The sequence below is a fragment of the Ovis canadensis genome, chromosome 9, assembly GCF_042477335.2.
Source record: "Ovis canadensis isolate MfBH-ARS-UI-01 breed Bighorn chromosome 9, ARS-UI_OviCan_v2, whole genome shotgun sequence".
Taxonomy (NCBI): domain Eukaryota; kingdom Metazoa; phylum Chordata; class Mammalia; order Artiodactyla; family Bovidae; genus Ovis; species Ovis canadensis.
In genome coordinates, this window is record NC_091253.1 from 63,219,091 (window position 1) to 63,239,982 (window position 20,892).

Sequence of the window (20,892 nt, forward strand, 5' to 3'; positions counted from 1 at the left end):
GAAATTAAAAGACGCTTACTTCTTGGAAGAAAAGTTATGACCAACCTAGATAGCATATTGAAAAGCAGAGACTTCACATTGCCTACAGAGGTTCATCTAGACAAGGCTATGGTTTTTCCTGTGGTCATGTATGGATGTGAGAGTTGGACTGTGAAGAAGGCTGAGCGCCGAAGAACTGATGGTTTTGAACTGTGATGTTGGAGAAGACTCTTGAGAGTCCCTTGGACTGCAAGGAGATCCAACCAGTCCATTCTGAAGGAGATCAGCCCTCAGATTTCTTTGGAAGGAATGATGCTAAAGCTGAAACTCCAGTACTTCGGCCACCTCATGCAAAGAGTTGACTCATTGGAAAAGACTCTGATGCTGGGAGGGATTGGGGGCAGGAGGAGAAGGGGACGACAGAGGATGAGATGGCTGGATGGCAACACGGAGTGGATGGACGTGAGTTTGAGTGAACTCTAGGAGATGGTGATGGACAGGGAGGCCTGGCAAGCTGCAATTCATGGGGTAGCAAAGAGTTTGACAGGACTGAGAGACTGAACTGAACTGAACTGAACCTTGACAATGGTGTTCACTTCAAGCATAGACTTTAAGAAATGGTGATTGGTGGTTTAGTCGCTAAGTCGTGTCTGACTCTTGTGATCCCATGGACTGTAGCCTGCCAGGCTCCTCTGTCCATGGGATTTTCCAGGCAAGAATACTGGAGTGGATTGCCATTATAGAACAATAGATCATCCAATGGAAAAGTGAACTTTGATCTTCATCTCAGGTCTTATGCCAAAGTTAATTAGAAATGGATTACAATTAAACACAAAAGTTAATACTATACAATTTATAGAAAGAAACATGGAAGAATATCTTTGCAACTGGAAATTGGAAAAGGTTTATTTGTACTCGCCACAGAAGAAAATGAAAAAACAGGATAAATTGGATATTATCAAAATAAAAACTTGTACTCTTCAACAGACTCCACTGAAAAACAGAAAAAATATGTAGACTGGAAGAAAATATTTGCGACACATAACTGATAAAGGACTTCCAGCTGGAATATATAAGGAATCCTTACAATTCAATAAAAGGATGAAAATCATCAAATAAAAAAATAGGCCAAAATTTATACAGAAAAGTCAGTAAGAAAAGTATTCAAATATATAATAAGCAACATCATTCAACATTAGGGAAAAAGTAAATTTAACCACAATAAGACACTGCTTTATACTAACTAGTTGGCTGAAAGTTAAAGGGTGACAAATACCAAATGTTGGGAAGCACATAGAACAAATGAAACACTTACAGTTTGCTGTTAAAAGAGTAATTTGGAAAAACAGTACAATGACTTTAAACAATGTTCTGGTGACTTTTTATAAAATGAATTGTATGCTTACTATAAGACATGGCAAGAGAAAAGAAAACATATTCATAAAATCCTACACCCAAAAGTTTATGGTAGGCTTATTCATAATAGCCTCAAACTAAATCCATCAATAGATGAACATATAACTAACTTCTATTCATACAAAATGAAATATTATTCAGCAATGAAAAGGAACAGATTCATGCAATAACATAAGTTAATTTTTAAAGCATTGCTATATACTGATTGAAAGCCAGACAAAAACTACTACAAAGTGTATGATTTTATTTATGTGACACTCTGGAAGAGACAAAACTAATTTATGAAAGAAATCAGACCAATTACCTAGGATGAGAGTCTGAGGCTGACTTCAAATGGGCACAAAGGAATTGTATGAATTGCTCATACATTCACTGGGGGGCAGTTGAAATGTTCTCTATCTTCATTGTATGTTTGTTGCTGAGTCATATCTGACTCTGTGATCCTTGGGACTGTAGTCCACCAGGCTCCTCTGTCCATGGGGTTTTTCAGGCAAGAAAACTGGAGTGGGTTGGCATTTCCTTCTCCAGGGGATTCTTCCTGATCCAGGGATTGAACTTGCATCTCCTGTGTCTCCTGCAATGCAGGCTGATTCTTTACCCATGTGTACATATAAAATGTTCATATGCATTATATTGGATGTTAAATTATCTCAATAAAGTTTACTGAGAAAATCTGTCACAAATTTAAGCATTCCAGAAATACAGATTCCTTTGAATTAGTAACCAAACATATTTTCTAATACTAAAATAACACTGTAGTCCTTCCTTTCATAGGAAGAATTTAAATTTAATGTAATTGAAGCTTGACTTCTATTCTCTGCCCTGTTTCTTGTCTCAAAGAGGGAAGGAAGAGTGGGCCATAGCTTTGTACTTTTTATGTTCTCTTTTGTAAATGGATATGAAAGATAGGAAAAAGCTCTCTCAAGATGGGAATTTTTAGTTCAGTGTAATGGTTTATAGTATAATTTCATCACTTTTATTCTTGTATTTTTTTTGACACAATGGATGAACTTAAAGCTATTTTCATTAATCTTTAATTCAGCTCCTTCTGCTACCTGATTGCATTTTATACACTTTACTAATTGTTTTTTTAAAGGATTTTGCTCTATTTACCGGGCTTTCCTGTTGGCTCCCATGGTAAAGAATCCGTCTGCAATGCGGGTGACTGGTGTTCAATCCCTGGGTCAGGAAGATCCCCTGGAGAAGGAAATGGCAACTCATTCCAGTATTCTTGCCTGGGAAATCCCATTGACTCTTCCCTATCTCTGTACTATTGTTTCTTGATGGTTCCTTCTTTATCTCTGCATTCCCTTACTTCCCTAATTAGTAACTGTTTGAATTGTCCCTTTGGAACTCAAGGAAGGTGTAGGAAGCTGAGGCCTTTTCCCTACAAACATGAAATGATGGACCCAGAAAGACTTTTGTACCTGATAGCACCCCACAATGGTGCTCAGTTTACAGTGAAATGTCTCCATTCATGCCCTCTTTAGTTGCTCTCACTTTCACAGGTCTCTGCTGAATTGTCCTTTATTATTCTTTGACTGCAAGGCTCCTTTAGCTATTACTCCCAACTGTAGACCCTCACTCTTCCGGCATTAAAAACTCAGCAGGACAGCCTATAAACTTTACGGTCTTCAAGATATTCCTTGGCCACGTTGAAATTATTCTATTGCTCTTACAAAGTGCTAAAGGTCTGGTCATTTATAACAAGCAATTTTGAGTCAATATGCATATACCTATAGTATTTAGATGGGTCAATGGATAATCTACCTGATGTAAGTGTGTAGTAGGTACTGGCATCACCTAAAGAACATCTTCCCTTGGAAGAGGGGCCACTCTTCACCTGCAGTGGATTGCTTCTGTATGCAAATGTAGACTGATGTTCGCAGATATTCTGGGGTTTCAAGAAAGTGGAAATAAGGTTTTATGTGAAATTTCCCAACAATTGGCCATATGTAGCCTGTGGATAGCTATACTAGTTTTCTACTGGTTTTTTAGCAAATTATCACAAACTCAGTGGCTTCAAACAATACAAATTTTTTACCTTACTGTTCAGTAGGTCAGAAGTCTAACATGGGTCTCTCTGGCTTTGTTCCTTTCTTAAGGCCCTTGGAAAAATGTTCTTCCTTGCTTTTTCCAGCTTCTAGGAGTCACCCACATTCCTTGGCTCATGGGCCCCTTCCTCCATCTTCAAAGCCAGCAGTGCCACGTTTCTCTTGCCTTTTATCTGTTGTCGCAGCTCTCTCTGACCACAGCTGTGACAGTCTATCCACTTTTAAGAACTTGTGTGATTAGAGTGTACTCATGTGGCTAAGCCAGGATAATCTTCCCATTTCAAAGCCCTTAACTTTAATCACACCCGGAAATTCTCTTTTGCTTTATAAATTAACATATTTACAGATTCCAAGGATCAGGATTATGGACACCTTTGGGGAGTCATTATTCTACCTATAAATGGGCCAGTTGTAATCTCTGGTCTATATATTCTATGAAGTCATCTCTAACCTAGGATTCTTTCTACTCCCTAGAAAAGGGCTATGGGCTGCTTTTGCTTTCTGTTTCCTGGATTTACCAAGATGCTGTCACTCACACCTGCCCAAGTGAAGGTTTATGAGGTTCCCCTAGACCTCAGAAACCTGCAGGTCCTTGCTTCCTTGTTGACTTTCTTTTGTACCAGGAGAGGATCTGGTCTCAGGGAATAGGAGGAAAGTTTTACTCTGGCCTCATCTAACTGTGCTAAATCTTTAGCAACCTCAGGGCGAGGCTTTTGAAAGTCTGTTTCAAAGCCAGTTTGTATTTGCCTTAAGGCTAAAGTGTTTGGCTGCCCTAAAAAAAAGGAAGACATCAGGTTATAGGAAATACTTAAGGGAGGGATTAGTTAAAATTCTATTATTTTGCAAATTAATTTTATTTTGCTTTTTTCTTTTGACTTGAGAGATTTGTGTGTGCTCAAGCAGACCACTTTTAACTATTGACATGAGATAACAAAGAACAATTAGCAAATAGTGCTTTAAACTTCCATTATTTCAATTGTTAAAGCTGTAGCTGACTTCCGATTTTCTGTTCTGCCTTGAATAAAATGCTGAATGACCATTAACATATCAATAATATGTGAAATTTATTTTCCCAAAACTTACAGTTTTATGTTAAACTTGCAGTCATATAGACTAATAACTTCATCACCTTAACTCCTTAAAATAAGATAATTTTAAATAAATTAGTAAATCATTTTTATATTTTCCTTTAAAGTTTGAAGACCTATTTGCAGTATTTCCTAATTTCCACTTTGTTGAAAGTCAATATTACTACTACCACTACTTTTAGGATAGTTAGTGATTAGAACAGTCGTGATTTTATTTTAATTGAAATTACTTATGGGTATAGGAAAACTCATTCAACGTTGTTAATGATTAAAAGATGCAGATTAGAACAAAGGACGTATTTTCACTTGATAGAGACTTTTCAAAAGATAAAATTTTTATTGTCAGGTTGTGTAAAACAAATTAAGAAATTATTTATTTTGGACATCTTTATGATAATACGGAGAAGGCAATGGCACCCCACTCCAGCACTCTTGCCTGGAAAATCCCATGGATAGAGGAGCCTGGTGGGCCGCAGTCCATGGGGTCGCTGAGAGTCGGACATGACTGAGTGACTTCACTTTCACTTTTCACTTTCATGCATTGGAGAAGGAAATGGCAACCCACTCCAGTGTTCTTGCCTGGAGAATCCCAGGGATGGGTGGGCTGCCATCTATGGGGTTGCACAGAGTCGGACACAACTGAAGCGACTTAGCAGCAGCAGGATGATAATAAATGTTATACAAGTTTTAAAATGTAGGTATTGGTGACAGTATCAAATAACTCTCCAAACACATAACAACTCCAGCATGGTGGAGGTTTTCTCCTTGTACATGACGTGATGTTGAATCAGTAAATCTGTGAGCAGAGCCTTTCTCTACATGGTCACTGGGACATCCAAACTAACAGAAGTTCTGACAACTTTAATGACAACTTCAGTTGTCATTCCAAACAACTGAAAAGGGAAAAGAGTTTGAAGAAGTACATGTAAGAGGGCTCTATGGGTCATTACAGCACTGATGATGATTGGTTGAACCTCAGGCTCCTGGTCACACTTAAGTGCAGTGGTGGGAGGAACAGATAGTCTGGTTGCATCCAGGAGGAAGAAGAGGCTGTGGAATTTGGTGTATAGAACAAATTCTCTGCTACAATAGGCAGTATATTTGACCTGGCATTTCCATATTTATACTAAGAAAATTTAAATTCTGTGCTCAGAGATTGAGCTACAAAGAGTGTTTTTTAAAGCAATCTTTATAGTGGTGAACAATTGGATATTATTTGAATGTTCAGCAATAAGTTGTGCACTGATTTCAAAATACATGGTGATGTGTGTATATATACACATATTACATATGTAAAAAAGAATACACTATGGTGCAAGAATATCTACAGCAGCCTATGATGTCTAGATAAACATTTATTCACCTGGAATGTTATGCAAGGTATATCAACCATTTTAAAGAGCCAATTATGAATAGTATGTATACTTTGAACCACTTTCATTATAACAATATATATTGATGGATGGAAAATATCCTAGAATGATATTGGTGGAGGCTATCCCAGTTACCTCTAGATTGTGGAGCCATGGGTACTTTGATTTCCTTTGTACATTTCTTTCTTTAAAAAAAAAATTCCTGAAATTACTTTATATTTATTTTGCTTTTCTAAACAAAAAATCAAGTTGACTCTACTGCAAAAATATCTAGGCACATATTTCAATACAAAAGTTATCTTTTTCTATGGATTATGTAAATCAGTACTTAGATTTATTTTGCAGAGTTACATAGACTCTTTGACCTGAGAATTCTATCTGTAGCTGGATACCTGTTCCCAGCTCCCCTGCATCTGTACTATGTAAATAACTCTTGAACTACCTTGAGCTATGTAAATAACTCTTCCATGTGGCAGGGGCTACATCTCTAAGATTTTTTCTCTTGTACAGTGGATTAAGTACTTTAAAGTTCCCTTAACTCAGGCTAACTCGCTCATATCATCCGCAACAGAGTGCGTCTGCTGTATAAGTAGTTGAAATGATTAGAAATAGTGCAGAGTATCTCCTTTCCTTGTGACCTCCCTGGTGGCTCAGAACGAAAAGCGTCTGCCTACAATGCAGGAGACCCGGGTTCAATCCCTGGGTCGGGAAGATCTCCCGGAGAAGGAAATGGCAACCCACTCCAGTATTCTGAAAAATCCCATGGATGGAGGAGCCTGGTAGGCTACAGTTCACGGGGTCACAAAGAGTTGGATGCGACTGAGCAACTTCACTTTTGTTTTTCAGTGCAGTATTGTACAACAGCGTACATCAAGAAACAAGGGCTCACTGGGAATGCTATTCATGAAAAAAGACACTTCACCGTGACTGTCAGCTTGTTCCTTTAAGTATTCACAAACTTCCTTTATTTCATCTAGACCATGACTAATTTTATAGTCAATTCTCAGCTAATGTTGTTGGTTTATTATTGAAGTGTCCCAGCATTTAATTTTGACTGTCCATCAGCCAGGCGGTTTGTCAAAAAGTCTCATTTGATAAATCAGAGGAGAATCCTTACTGAACTTTCTCAACTGCTTTCTTAGAAAATCTGCTCTAGAGCACAAATATATATCTATAATTGAAAACATTAGGAATTTAAGACCTTAAGCCTAGGATAGCAATAGGCACAGCAGCTTAACCAGCCATTGAGGATCCATTAACATTAAATCAGTTTCCTATCTGAAAAGAACAGTTTTCTGCTAAGATATAAAGATCAGCAAAATGGGTCTTTGAGGTGGTGTTCTTTGATAAATCTATGGGGCTTCAAGTTGTCCTCTGCACAAAGGCTTGTAGTGGGGCCTGAAATCCAGACTTCATTTGCTTCTCCAAGCTATGCATCCATGTTTGAACCTGTGTCTATCTTGGCATTTGAAGGAGATTAGCACAAAGGCTCTGTTTGGTCTTTGCTATTCCTGCCTGCCTTCCTTGGCTTCCCTTGTGGCTCACCTGGTAGAGAACCCACCTGCAGTGCAGGAGACCTGGCTTCGATTTCTGGGTTGGGAAGATCTCATGGAGAAGGGAAAGGCTACCCACTCCAGTATTCTGGTCTGAAGAATTCTATGAACTATATAGTCCATGGGGTCACAAAGAGTCGGACATGACTGAGTGACTTTCATTTTCATTATTCCTGTCATTGTTTAAGCCTGAATAAATTGCCATACACTTTATTAAGCTTCTCTTGTCGTCAGAATCAAAAGATTTTTTTCAGTACAGTATTGTAGGTTAACATTAACATGAATCACTTATTGACTAAGCCAAGACATCCCTTCCTCACTCCCCTCCTTCCTTTCCTCCCTCATTCCTTCCTTTCTCCCTCCATCATCTTATTATATCACAGATATTATACTCAGCTTCAAAGATGAAAAAATGAACATTGAAGATCCTGCCTTCCAGGATCTGGTGGTTGTTTTTCAGTCACTAAATCATGTTCAACTCTTTGTGACCCCATGGACTGCAGCACATCAGGCTCCTCTGTCCTCCTCTATCTCCCAAAGTTTGCTCAAATTCATGTCCATCAAGTCAGTGATGCTGTATAACCATTTCATCCTCTGCCACTCTCTTCTCCTTTTGCTTTCAGTCTTTCCCAGCATCAGGTTCTTTTCTAATGAATCAGCTCTTCACATCAGTTGGCCAAAGTATTGGCGCTCCAGCTTTAGCAACAGTCATTCCAATGAATATTCAGGGTTGATTTCCTTTAGGATTGACTGGTTTGATGTTCTTGCTGTCCAAGGGACTCTCAAGAGTCTTCTTCAGCATTACAATTTGAAAGCGTCAATTCTTCAGCATTCAGCCTTCTTTATGGTCCAACTCTCACATCCATACATGACTACTGGAAAAACCATAGCTTTGACTATGCAGACTTTTGTTGACAAAGTGACGTCTCTGCTTTTTAATACGCTGTCTAGGTTTGTCATAGCTTTCCTTCCAAGGAGCAAGTGTCTCTTAATTCCATGGCTGCAGTCACCATCCTCAGTGATTTTGGAGCCCAAGAAAATAAAAGCTGTCCCTGCTTCTGCTTTTCCTCCATCTATTGGTCATGAAGTGGTGGGACCTTATTTTCAGGGAATTTATAATCTGGTGGTGGCATCATTCAAAAAATGACCATTAACAGATAATGTAATTGTGGGCAAGGCATGCTCATGAAAGACTGCTGTGGCCTCATCTTGATTCACAATGTGTAGGTGACCAGTAAAGTTTTCAGGGTCAAGCGTAGGGCATGATCCTCACTGAGTTCTAAGGCTTTTGGAGCACAGTTGTGAGTCAGAAAACCCTCAGGTTTAAACATTCTCTAAATAATGTCCCCAGCCCCTTCTCAACCCTTTACCCCCTAAGATCCTCACCTCTGTTTTATTTAGCTTGAAACTCAGCCAGTCAGCTTTCATGTGAGCCCTTAGCTCAGCCAGGCACTGAGTAAGCTCTAAAGCTACACTGTCAGAATAGATGAAAAGAAGACGTAGTGCAGAGTATCATTAGTGTTCTGATGATATTCCAATATTTGCATTAAAGAAACCATAAATATTTTAAATCAGATTTCAAAAATTCCCTGTGCCCAGCCTGATTTTCTCAGGAATACCCAAAGAAATTTGGTAGAGGCATTTTATAGAGTCAGTGGGAGAAGATGGATTGATCTTGGCTGGAAAGAAGAGTTGAAATAAAAACTATGAACTAACATAGATCATGTATTTCTGGGGCACATTTTTGTAGGTGTATATGATTCTGTAAAATTTGACTAACTCTTTGTATAATGACTTCTAAAAAGTGATATTCTTTTTTTTGTGCAAAATAGAAAGAATCACCTTTTTTTCTCCCTTAGACACAAGTATAAAAAGTAAAACAGAATGTCAAAATATTCTAGTTAAAATGCACGATGTCAGAGATTCAGCTTCGCTGCTATTATGTTCAAGCAGCATGGCACTTAAGAACAATGGAACTGGGGTGAACTCTTCCAGGCCAAGTCTGCTTTATTTGAGCACAGCACTTTTCTTTGCACTAATTTCCCTGATTGACAGCAATATTGGCAGTGGGAAGGAATTTATGGGTATCATTAATGACAAGCAGTGGAAGCTTTTAGGTATTTTTTATATGTATATATAAGAAACATTATGCCTTTCAAACTAATATGGTAAGAGGTCCTTTACTGAAATGGGATTTATAGAATCTAAAATGAAAATCTAACATATGCCACTATTTATATATACATGTATATATAAATAATAATTATATATAATTATTAATAAATAATAATATTATTAATAAATAATAATTATAAATATATAAATAGTGGCATATGTTAGATTTTATACATATATACCTGTATGGATTTTATACATACATGTGTATACATATATGTGTGTGTGTGTGTATATATATATATGTAGAGGCAGTTTTATAACTTTCTGAAGTTGGAGGGTGGCATTTTATCAGCTGGGAGCGTGACAAAGATGAGAGGCCATCCTGAGGATTTTGTGTTCCCCTTTATCTGCAATTGGTTGCTCAGCTAAAGCTCTCCTTGATGTTTGTGGTGCTGGGTCTGTAGGAAAACCTGCACTCAGTCTGATGCTTGGCAAATGAGATTGCTGTTAGAAACTAGACACAAATGATGTGCTTAAATTCCAGGAGATTACATTAATGTTACCATAAATGGAAAATCAAATTGTCATCATCTTAGAGGAGTAGAGAAGAAAAAAAAAATCTATTTATACCAGACACATCATAAAATTAAGTTACTTCACATAAAATATGAATTACTTGAGTCCCAAGAGGAAACCATTAAATATAAGCATATACAAAGTCAGTTTTGACCAAAACAAAAGTGAAATAAACTCAGGATCTGATTGGGCCATTACACAAAGGAAGAGTTGCTAAATAGACCCCCTATAATGGGGGATGTGGGTAGATATCAAGGATTTTTTAACTGCAGAAATTTTGATGATAAAGGAGAAGAATAAAAGGAGGGGAGAGAAAGTTCCCAGAACACCTTGCTAAGCACCATTTCCCATTGCCCAAGTCTAATTCTGATTACTTCTGCCATTTTAGAAAGCTCAAAGCCTGAGAATTTGACAAGGAAATAGGCCAAAAAATTGAACCCACATGTAAACTATTTACAGGGTTGCTAGCCCAGAGAAATGGGATGGGAAACAAACAGCAACAACAGCAAATTCAAAATTGGCTATAAATCTCAAATAAGAAGTGCTAGACTCACAATGGGCATGGTACACCAGGATCAGCTTGCTTTAGAATTTATATATATATGGAGAACATCTATCACTAGTTCTCTTGTTGAAGAGAAATTCCAGAAGAGAATTGACACCCGTGGAAAAGACCTATTACTGGGGAAAAAAACATTGTTTATATTTATTTCTTTGTTAATAGAAATGCTTAAAACTAGCAATTCAGCTGAAGTGAGGAGGGTTATGTCCCCAACGTGGTACAAGTAGGGCCAGAGAATGTAGAACTCAAATTGGGGCTCTATCCTTAGGCTGAGCAAGTGAACTCTGGGAGTTGGTGATGGACACGGAGGCCTGGCGTGCTGCAATTCATGTGGTCGCAAAGAGTCGGACACGACTGAGTGACTGAACTGAACTGAGGTCCCTTAGCTTCTGCTGTTCAATTTCATCTTTCTACTTAGGTCAGTGGAAAACTATACCCCCTCCCTCCACAGAATTGCTAATAGCCTAGGGATGCTCATACCATCTTTAGGAGTCAGTTGATACAAAGGGACAAAGAAAATGACTGTACACTGCCTGAAGGGATCAGGGAGTGTTTTGGGGGCTCGTGTTAACCCTAGGGATGAAATCTTGTTGGGCTTGGGCATTTTGCACTCTATACGCCTGTGTGCATGCAGAAGTTAAGTTTGAAGTGGTATATGGACAGAGGAGCATGGTAGGCTACAGCCCATGTGTTTGCAAAAGTTGGACACGACTGAGCGACTTCACTTTCACTTTCAGCAGTTCCTCACTGAGTTACTATCAAATGTTGAAAGTTCTTCATGCGTATAAATTTGCCCTGAGATTCAGCTGAGACAGTTATATTTTATTCATATTTGCACCCACTGAAATAAAATTTGAGAACAAACACTATGGTAGACTATGTGCTTGGTAATGAGATTTAAAAAGGAATCTTCAAGGAGGTGACAATCTAACAAAGGAAAAAAACAGAAATAAACATCACCACATACTATGATAAGAGTTATTAGGGGTCATAGGAAGTACTTTAGGAGGAACAAGAACAGGAGTAACAGACTTGATGTTAGGACATTGGAGAAAGCTGCACAGATATTTGAACTGGGTTTTGAGGAATGAACTGGGTTTTGGGCTTCCTGATGGCTCAGAGGTTAAAGTGTCTGCTTGCATCTGCCTGCAGTGGGGGAGACCTGGTTTCAATTCCTGGGTTGGGAAGATCCCCTAGAGAAAGAAATGGCAACCCACTCCAGTATTCTTGCCTGGAGAATCCCATGGACAGAGGAGCCTGGTGGGCTGCAGTCCGCGGGGTCACAAAGGGTTGGACATGACTGAGCAACTTCACTTTCACTTTGAGGAATGAGATGGATTCACCGTATGGGAGCTGTATGATGGATGTTATCATATGAGGTTAAAGGCAGAGCAAAGTCCCGGAGGAATGCAAATAACAGTGTGTTTAGAATAGAAATTTTTTTAATGTGTGAAATGGGAGTAGTAAAAGATGAGATCAGAAAGGTAGGATGTGTCCTGAGATTAAATGGGCTTTGGATACAATTCTAACACAGGGTTTCAATTCAGTGGCTTCCTTTCCTAAGACTTTTCTTTCTGTTTAATCATTTCCTCTGAAATAAAATTTTTTACCTTTCTTCTGGATCATATCAACATATACACATGTACTAACATTTATTCTTTTCAAATATGAATTCTCAGTGCTAGGTTTATCCTACTCATCTCTATGTGCTGCTGTCTATATCTGGCTATAACTAAATTAACCTTCACAGATTGTTCTCAAAAGTATTATTTACTTCTTTAATAAATGCTTCAGTTTTTACTAGCTATGTTGGCTAATTTTATGTGACAGCTTGTCTAAGCCACAAGTTGCTCAGATATTTGATCAAATATTATTCTGAGTTTGTCCAAGAGGATTTCTGAATGAGATTAACACTTGATTGGATAGACTGAGTGAAGCAAATTGCCCTCCCCTAATATGGGTGGTTCACCTATTGCTGAAGCCTGGCTTGGAGAATTTTGAGCATTACTTTACTAGCATGTGAGATGAGTGCAATTGTGCGGTAGTTTGAGCATTCTTTGGCATTGCCTTTCTTTGGGATTGGAATGAAAACTGACCTTTTCCAGTCCTGTGGCCACTGCTGAGTTTTCCAAATTTGCTGGCATATTGAGTGCAGCACTTTCACAGCATCATTTTTCAGGATTTGAAATAGCTCCACTGGAATTCCATCACCTCCACTAGCTTTGTTGGTAGTGATGCTTTCTAAGGCCCACTTGACTTCACATTCCAGGATGTCTGGCTCTAGGTGAGTGATCACACCATCGTGATTATCTTGGTCGTGAAGATCTTTTTTTGTACAGTTCTTCTGTGTATTCTTGCCACCTCTTCTTAATATCTTCTGCTTCTGTTAGGTCCATACCATTTCTGTTCTTTATCGAGCCTATCTTTACATGAAATGTTCCCTTGGTATCTCCGATTTTCTTGAAGAGATCTCTAGTCTTTCCCATTCTGTTGTTTTCCTCTGTTCTCTGCATTGATCTCTGAGGAAGGCTTTCTTATCTCTTCTTGCTATTCTTTGGAACTCTGCATTCAGATGCTTATATCTTTCCTTTTCTCCTTGGCTTTTCACTTCTCTTCTTTTCACAGCTATTTGTAAGGCCTCCCCAGACAGCCATTTTGTTCTTTTGCATTTCTTTTCCATGGGGATGGTCTTGATCCCTGTCTCCTGTACAATGTCAGGAACCTCCGTCCATAGTTCATCAGGCACTCTATCTATCAGATCTAGTCCCTTAAATTTATTTCTCACTTCCACTCTATAATCATAAGGGATTTGATTTAGGTCATACCTGAATGGTCAAGTGGTTTTCCCAACTTTCTTCAATTTAAGTCTGAATTTGGTAATAAGGAGTTCATGATCTGAGCCACAGTCAGCTCCCTGTCTTGTTTTTGCTAACTGTATAGAGCTTCTCCATCTTTGGCTGCAAAGAATATAATCAGTCTGATTTCGGTGTTGACCATCTGGTGATGTCCATGTGCAGAGTCTTCTCTTGTGTGGTTGGAAGAGGGTGTTTGCTATGACCAGTCTATTCTCTTGGCAAAACTCTCAAAACTCAAAATTCTCCAAGCCAGGCTTCAGCAATACATGAACCATGAACTTCCAGATGTTCAAGCTGGTTTTAGAAAAGGCAGAGGAACCAGAGATCAAATTGCCAACATCTGCTGGATCATGGAAAAAGCAAGAGAGTTCCAGAAAAACATCTATTTCTGCTTTATTGACTATGTCAAAGCCTTTGACTGTGTGGATCACAAGAAACTGTGGAAAATTCTGAAGGAGATGGGAATACCAGACCACCTGACTTGCCTCTTGAGAAACTTATATGCAGGTCAGGAAGCAACAGTTAGAAGCGGACAAGGAACAACAGACTGGTTCCAAATAAGAAAAAGAGTACATCAGTGCTGTATATTGTCACCCTACATATTTAACTTATATGCAGAATACATCATGAGAAACACTGGGCTGGAAGAAGCACAAGCAGGAATCAAGATTGCCGGGAGAAATATCTATAGCCTTGGATATGCAGATGACACCACCCTTATGGCAGAAAGTGAAGAGGAACTAAAAAGCTTCTTGATGAAAGTGAATGTGGAGAGGGAAAAAGTTGGCTTAAAGTTCAACATTCTGAAAACTAAGATCATGGCATCTGTCCCATCACTTCATGGGAAATAGATGGGGAAACAGTGGAAACAGTGTCAGACTTTACATTTTGGGGCTCCAAAATCACTGCAGATGGTGACTGCAGCCATGAAATTAAAAGATGCTTACTTCTTGAAAGGAAAGTTATGACCAACCTAGACAGCATATTCAAAAGCAGAGACATTACTTTGCCAACAAAGGTCCATCTACTCAAGGCTATGGTTTTTCCAGTAGTCATGTATGGATGTGAGAGTTGGACTGTGAAGAAAGCTGAGCACCAAAGAATTGATGCTTTCAAACTGCGATGTTGGAGAAGACTCTTGAGAGTCCCTTGGACTGTAAGGAGATCCAAACCAGTCCATTCTAAAGGAGATCAGTCCTGGGTCTTCTTTGGAAGGAATGATGCTAAAGCTGAAACTCCAGAACTTTTGGCCACCTCATGCAAAAAGTTGACTCATTGGAAAAGACTCAGATGCTGGGAGGGATTGGGGGCAGGAGGAAAAGGGGATGACAGAGGATGAGATGGCTGGATGGCATCCCCGACTCGATGGACGTGAGTGTGCATGAACTCCAGGAGTTGGTGATGGACAGAGGGGCCTGCGTGCTGCAGTTCATGGGGTCGCAAAGAGTCAGACATGGCTGAGCGACTGAACTGAACTGAATATGGGTGTGCCTCATCCAATCAGTTGAAGGACTGAATAGAACAAAAAAATCTGATCCTCCTGCTTATAAGAGATAATTTCTTCTGTCTGACTGCCTTTGAACTGGGACGTCAGCTTTTTCCTGCGTTCACTCTAACTGAAACATCAGTTCTTCCTGGGTTTCAAGACATCTGTCCTTGAGAATGGAATCACACCATAGGCATCTCTGGGTTCCAGCTCACCAACTCACATTGAAGACCTTGAAAATTGTCACCATTTGTGATCATGTGGACAAAACTCTTATAATAAATCTCTTTTATATTTATATATTATGTAAACATTAAATATTAATTAAACATATATTTTATTGGTTCAGTTCCTCTGTACTAGTCTGACTAATACCCCAACTAACACTCTTCTGATTCTCAATTTCCTCATCTTTATAATGAAGATAACAAATACAATATTATCTACCATTGGGTCTATTTTAAGGAAATAGTTCTAATATCTGTGTGTGTAATATATGTTTTTACAGTGCTAAGAGTTTGGTGGAAATAAATATAATGTAATTGGAAGCTATTATTACTTAACAGTTTTTCTACCTAAGCTACTGTTTGGGCTTCTCTGTTCACGTTACATTCTCTGATATTGTTACATCAGACATCTCTGGCAACAGGCCTCATATTTTTGGATCATCTTTATTTCTCCAGTTTTTTTTGAGCAAACAGTTTAGCACATGCGCAACATAGCAGCAGCATGTCATACCTATGTCAAGTACTTCTCCTTTTATTAGCTTTATAGAACTATAATTAACATAAACTGAACTTGTTGAAAGTTCATGATTTAATAAATTTTGACACATGGATACTTCTCTAATGCCATGCCTACAATCAGAATAATGAACATATTCATCACCCCCAAAAGTTTCCTGTTGGCCCTTCAATTCCCTCTCTTGCATTTCTTTGCCACCCATTTTCCAGGATATATCTGACCTGCTTTTTGCCAGTGCAAATTAATTACAACTACAAATATTAGAATTTTCTAGAATTTTGCATCAGTTCAGTTCAGTTCAGTCGCTCAGTCGTGTCTGACTCTTTGCGACCCTATGAATCGCGGCACGCCAGGGTATTCATGTCTTTCTTTTTTCTCTGAGCATCCTCTTTTTGAGGTTTATCTGTGTTGTTGAAGATATCATTAGAACGCTTCTTTCTATTGCTGAGTAGCATTTCACTGAATGGCTATACGACAATTTGTTTTTCCTTTCCTCTACTGATAATAATTTAGATTTTTCCAATTTGGGCTATTAAAGCTGCTATAAATATTCATATACAAGTTTTTTAAGGAAATATGCTTTTATTTATCTTGGATAAATATGTTGGCATTAAATGACTGTATTGTATGATAGACATAGAATTAACTTTTTAAGACCCTGCCAAACTGTTTTAGACCAGGAGTGCGTAAGAGTTTCAGTTGTTCCATATACCTGCCAAGACTTGATATGGTGAGTCATTTTAATTTTAGGCATGCTAATAGGTGTGTGGTAGTAGTTTATTGAGATTTTAATTATACTTCCATAAATACTAATGATGTTGAGCATTTTTATATGCATATTTACCATCTGTATAAATTCTTTGGTGATGAGCATGATCAAACCTTTGGCTATTTTATAATTGTGCTTTTTATGTTCTTATTGAATTTTAACTGTTCTTTACGTATTTATAGATACAAGTCCTTTATGAGACGAATAATTTGCAAATATTTTCTCCCCCAGTCTATGGCTTGTCTTTCATTTTCTTAACAGTGTCTTTGGAGGAGAAGATGATTTAATTTTGATAAGTCAATAAATCAATTTTTATTTTTTATAAATTGTCTTCCTGGTATAACAGCTAAGAAATTATTTCCTAACCCCAAATCACTTACAAATCACATTAAGTTATCTCCTATATTTTCTTCTTGAATGTTTATGAATCTTGAATTTATACTTGAGTATATGATCCATTTTGATTTAACTTTTGTATATGGTGTGAGATATGAATTGAAATGCTTTTTTCTTGCTTTCTTTTCCTCTTTATAAATATAAAAAGCCTACTCTTCATTGTGAAAGTATATGGAAGGTAAGGGGTTTGGGGAGGTAATTAGGTGTGGATGAGATCATGGACACAGAGCCTACATGATGGGATGGGATTCATACCCTTGTGAGGAGGTAAAGAGCATACCCGTTCTGGTATGTGAGACTACAAAAAGAAGTCAGAGCCTGCAACTCAGGGAAAGGCTCCCATCAGAACCCGACTGAGCTGGCACCATAATCCTAGACTTCCAGTCTCCAGAATTGTGAGAAATATGGATCTGAAAATCAAAGAGTGGAATTGCAGAATGTATATTTTTGTCCAGTAATCTTAGGTTCTGTAGGATTCAAGGTCCTGTATCTCAAGTAAGTGGAAAAGATGCTTCTACAGGGAACACAGCCAAGATTCTACTGAACTTGGAAAGACTGCTACCAACTGATCAGTTCAGCCTTGCTATGTGAGTGAGTTGGTAGGCAGAGAAAGGACTTACTAATGAACCTAACATTGCTACCATATTATGAGGGCAGAAGGGAACACGTGTAAAACCCAGGGAACTCACAGAAGTATTTCTTATTAATTCCATGACCAGTAATAACTCTAAAGGGACAAATCCAACAACCACAGCCAAGCAAAGGCAAAACAACTAAAGACTCAGAACCTATAAGGATGAAGATCTGAGTCATTACTAAAGGAAACAACCTAGAGTTGATGTATGGCTGGTCAAAGGTAGAGGGAGTCTAGAAAAGGTGGGAGAGAGAGCTGTTGACAAATCACAGCCCCAATCCCTGTTGCAGCAACAGGGACTATAGATTGCTCAACTAACCCTTCAGCATTGGTTTTTGAAGATTAAGGTAAACCATTATCTTGAAGGTCCTGAATAATTTTAGGAATGAATATTATCAGACCTTCTTATTCCCTGCCTTACACTTTTCATGCTCACATTAAATTACAAATATTGCTGTTAGCAACCAGATCCTTTCAGGTATAGTCTGGCAATACTTCTCTTCTGTGCTTTATATCTCTATCTTTCTGTCCTGACACCTTTGATTACACTGAGGGCAGAATCTCTCAATAGCTGAGTTTGAGAAAATCAGAAAGTATGGAGAATGGACACCCATAAATAACCCTGGAGCAGTAGGGGATGGGGGCCTACAGATAAATGGTCTCTAACAGGCAGGCAGTTCTAAGGAATGTTCTACAGCTTCTTAGAAGATTCCCAGATGATAGCGTCTCCAGTGATGATCAAGTTAATACATGCTTATATCGACTGTCCTCCCTTCCCTGCTTTACCCATTCCAGTTCTCCATTCCAAGCTCATGGGACTGATTACCAAAATAAACTACTTTCACTGTAGGCTTATTTTAGACTCTGATTTCTGGTGAGTTGTACAAGTTCAAACAGTTGCCTTTGGCATCCATGTTCCAGTGGTCATTCCTCTGTCCTTGTTAAACTTATCAGAAACATGAGACAAGACACTCACTTTCTCTTTCATGACATATTTTATTCTTTTGGTTTCTAAGATAGTAACACCTGGTTTGGCTTCTACCTCAGTTCAGTTGAGTTCAGTTGCTCGGTCATGTCAGACTCTTTGTGACCCTATAGACTATAGCACGCCAGGCCTCCCTGACCACCACCAACTCTCAGAGCTTGCTCAAACTCATGTCCATTGAGTCGGTGATGCCATCCAACCATCTCATCCTCTGTCATCCCCTTCTCCTTCCGCCTTCAATCTTTCCTGGCATCAGGGTCTTTTTAAATGAGTCAGTTCTTCGTATCAGGTGGCCAAAGTATTGGAGTTTCAACTTCAGCATCAGTCCTTCCAATGAATATTCACGATTGATTTCCTTTAGGATTGACTGATTGGATCTCCTTGCAGTCTAAGGGACTCCAAGAGTCTTCTCCAGCACCACAGTTCAAAAGCATCAATTCTTCGGTGCTTAGTTTCCTTTATAGTCCAACTCTCACATCCATACATGACTACTGGAAAAACCCTAGCTGCACTTCACTTATGAGGCCTCAGGCCAACCAGGAAAACAGGAGCCCATGACACGTGGGAGCACCCCTAGAGAGGAGACCTGGTCCCACCCTCCTGTTGGCCACCTCCAACACAAGTCATCATGTCCCTGGATCAGAAAAGTGAGCACTGCAAGCTTGAGGAAGATCTCCAGGCCCCAAAAGGCCTAGAAAGGGCTTTGAAAGTGTGCAAGCTCCTATGGCTAGGAAGGAAGAGGCCAACTCCTCCTTCTCTTCCTCCTCCATATCCTCCTTCTCCTCCCTCACTCCTTTGACCTCTGGCACCCCAGAGTGCCTGCCACTGGGGCACTGAGTGCTTGCCAGGGTTCTCAGGGAGCCTGCTTCTCATCTGCTGCCACCACAGCCTCTCTACTGAGTCAATCTGATGAGAATATCAGAAGCCAAGAAGAGGAGGGCCCCAGCATCTCCGAGGCTCCACCAGATCCCCAATTCTTGCTCAGTCATGAGCTAAACCAGAAGGTGACTGAACTGGTGCAGTTCCTGTGTGTCAAATATGTAACAAAGGAATCCACCCCCAAAGCATAAATGCTGAGGAGTGTCATCAGAGAGCACAAAGACAACTTCCCTGTGATCTTCAGCAAAGTCTGTGAGTGTATGGAGGTTGTCTCTGGCATTGAAGTGAAAGAAGTAGACCCCACCAGCCACTCCTATGACCTTGTCAAATCACTCAACCTCAGCTATGACAAGAGGCTGAGTGATGACCGGGGCATGCCCAAGACCAGTCTCCTGATACTTCTCCTGGGTATGACCTACATGGAGGGGAACTGTGCCCCCAAGGAGAAAATCTGGGAAGTGTTGAATATGATGGGGCTGTATGCTGGGCAGAAGGATTCCATCTATGGGGAATCCAGTAAACTCATCAATAATGATTTGATGAAGGAACAATATCTAGATTATCAGCAGTTGTCGTGACAGTGATCCTGCACAATTATGGATTTCTATGGGGTCCAAGGGCCTATGCTGAAACCAGCAAGATGAAAGTCCTGGAATTTTTTTTTGCCAAAATCAGATGGGTGGGACTGACTCCACTTCCTTCTCATTCTGGTATAAGGAAGCTTGAGAGATGAGAGAGCCCAGGCTAGAGCTGCCCCCCCGGGATGACACTACTGTCACGGCCAGGGAATGTCCCAGTGTCACACCCAGCAGACTATCTTGCCCTGAGTGAAGTCAGAAGCAGTTTATTCAGTCTTCATTTGAAGACAGCAGCCAGTATTCTACACAGTGGAGGATCAGGGTGGATCTGAAAGGAAGGGTATAGCATCTTTGCATTTCTGTTGTATATGGGTGATTTGGATATTTATCTTTATTTTTTACTTTCCCCCTCCAAATATTGTTTAATAAAGTTTAATTAGCTCCAGAAAACAATCTTCTGTCCATCCACTTCACTCTCCATCTTTACTGCCTAGTATGTCACGGTAATATCAAACCTGAACCACTGTCACAGCCCTCTGCTTGGCCTTCCAACTCCTACTCTTGTTCCTTAGAATTCAGTCTCTGCACAGCAGAGAGAATGACCCCTGAAGTTCATTAATCAGAACACATTGTTCCTAGGCTTAAAACCCTCCAAAAGGCTCCCAGCTGCACTTAGAATAAACGCAATGACTGATCATCACCTTTCCAGATTTTACATGAACTGACTGCTGCCTGCCTGCCCGACTTCTTCATCTACCTTGCTCCACCTCTCATTATGCTACAGTCACACTGGCCTTGCATCTGATCTATGAGTTTACCAAGTATTTTTTGCCTGAGGGCATTTTCA

The 20,892-nt window shown here is 39.4% G+C and overlaps 1 pseudogene; it reads left to right on the forward strand.

The window, feature by feature from the left end:
• LOC138445865 (putative MAGE domain-containing protein MAGEA13P) overlaps positions 1-20,193 on the forward strand; it is a 75,819-nt pseudogene extending 55,626 nt beyond the window's left edge.
• Positions 20,194-20,892: the final 699 nt, after the last annotated feature.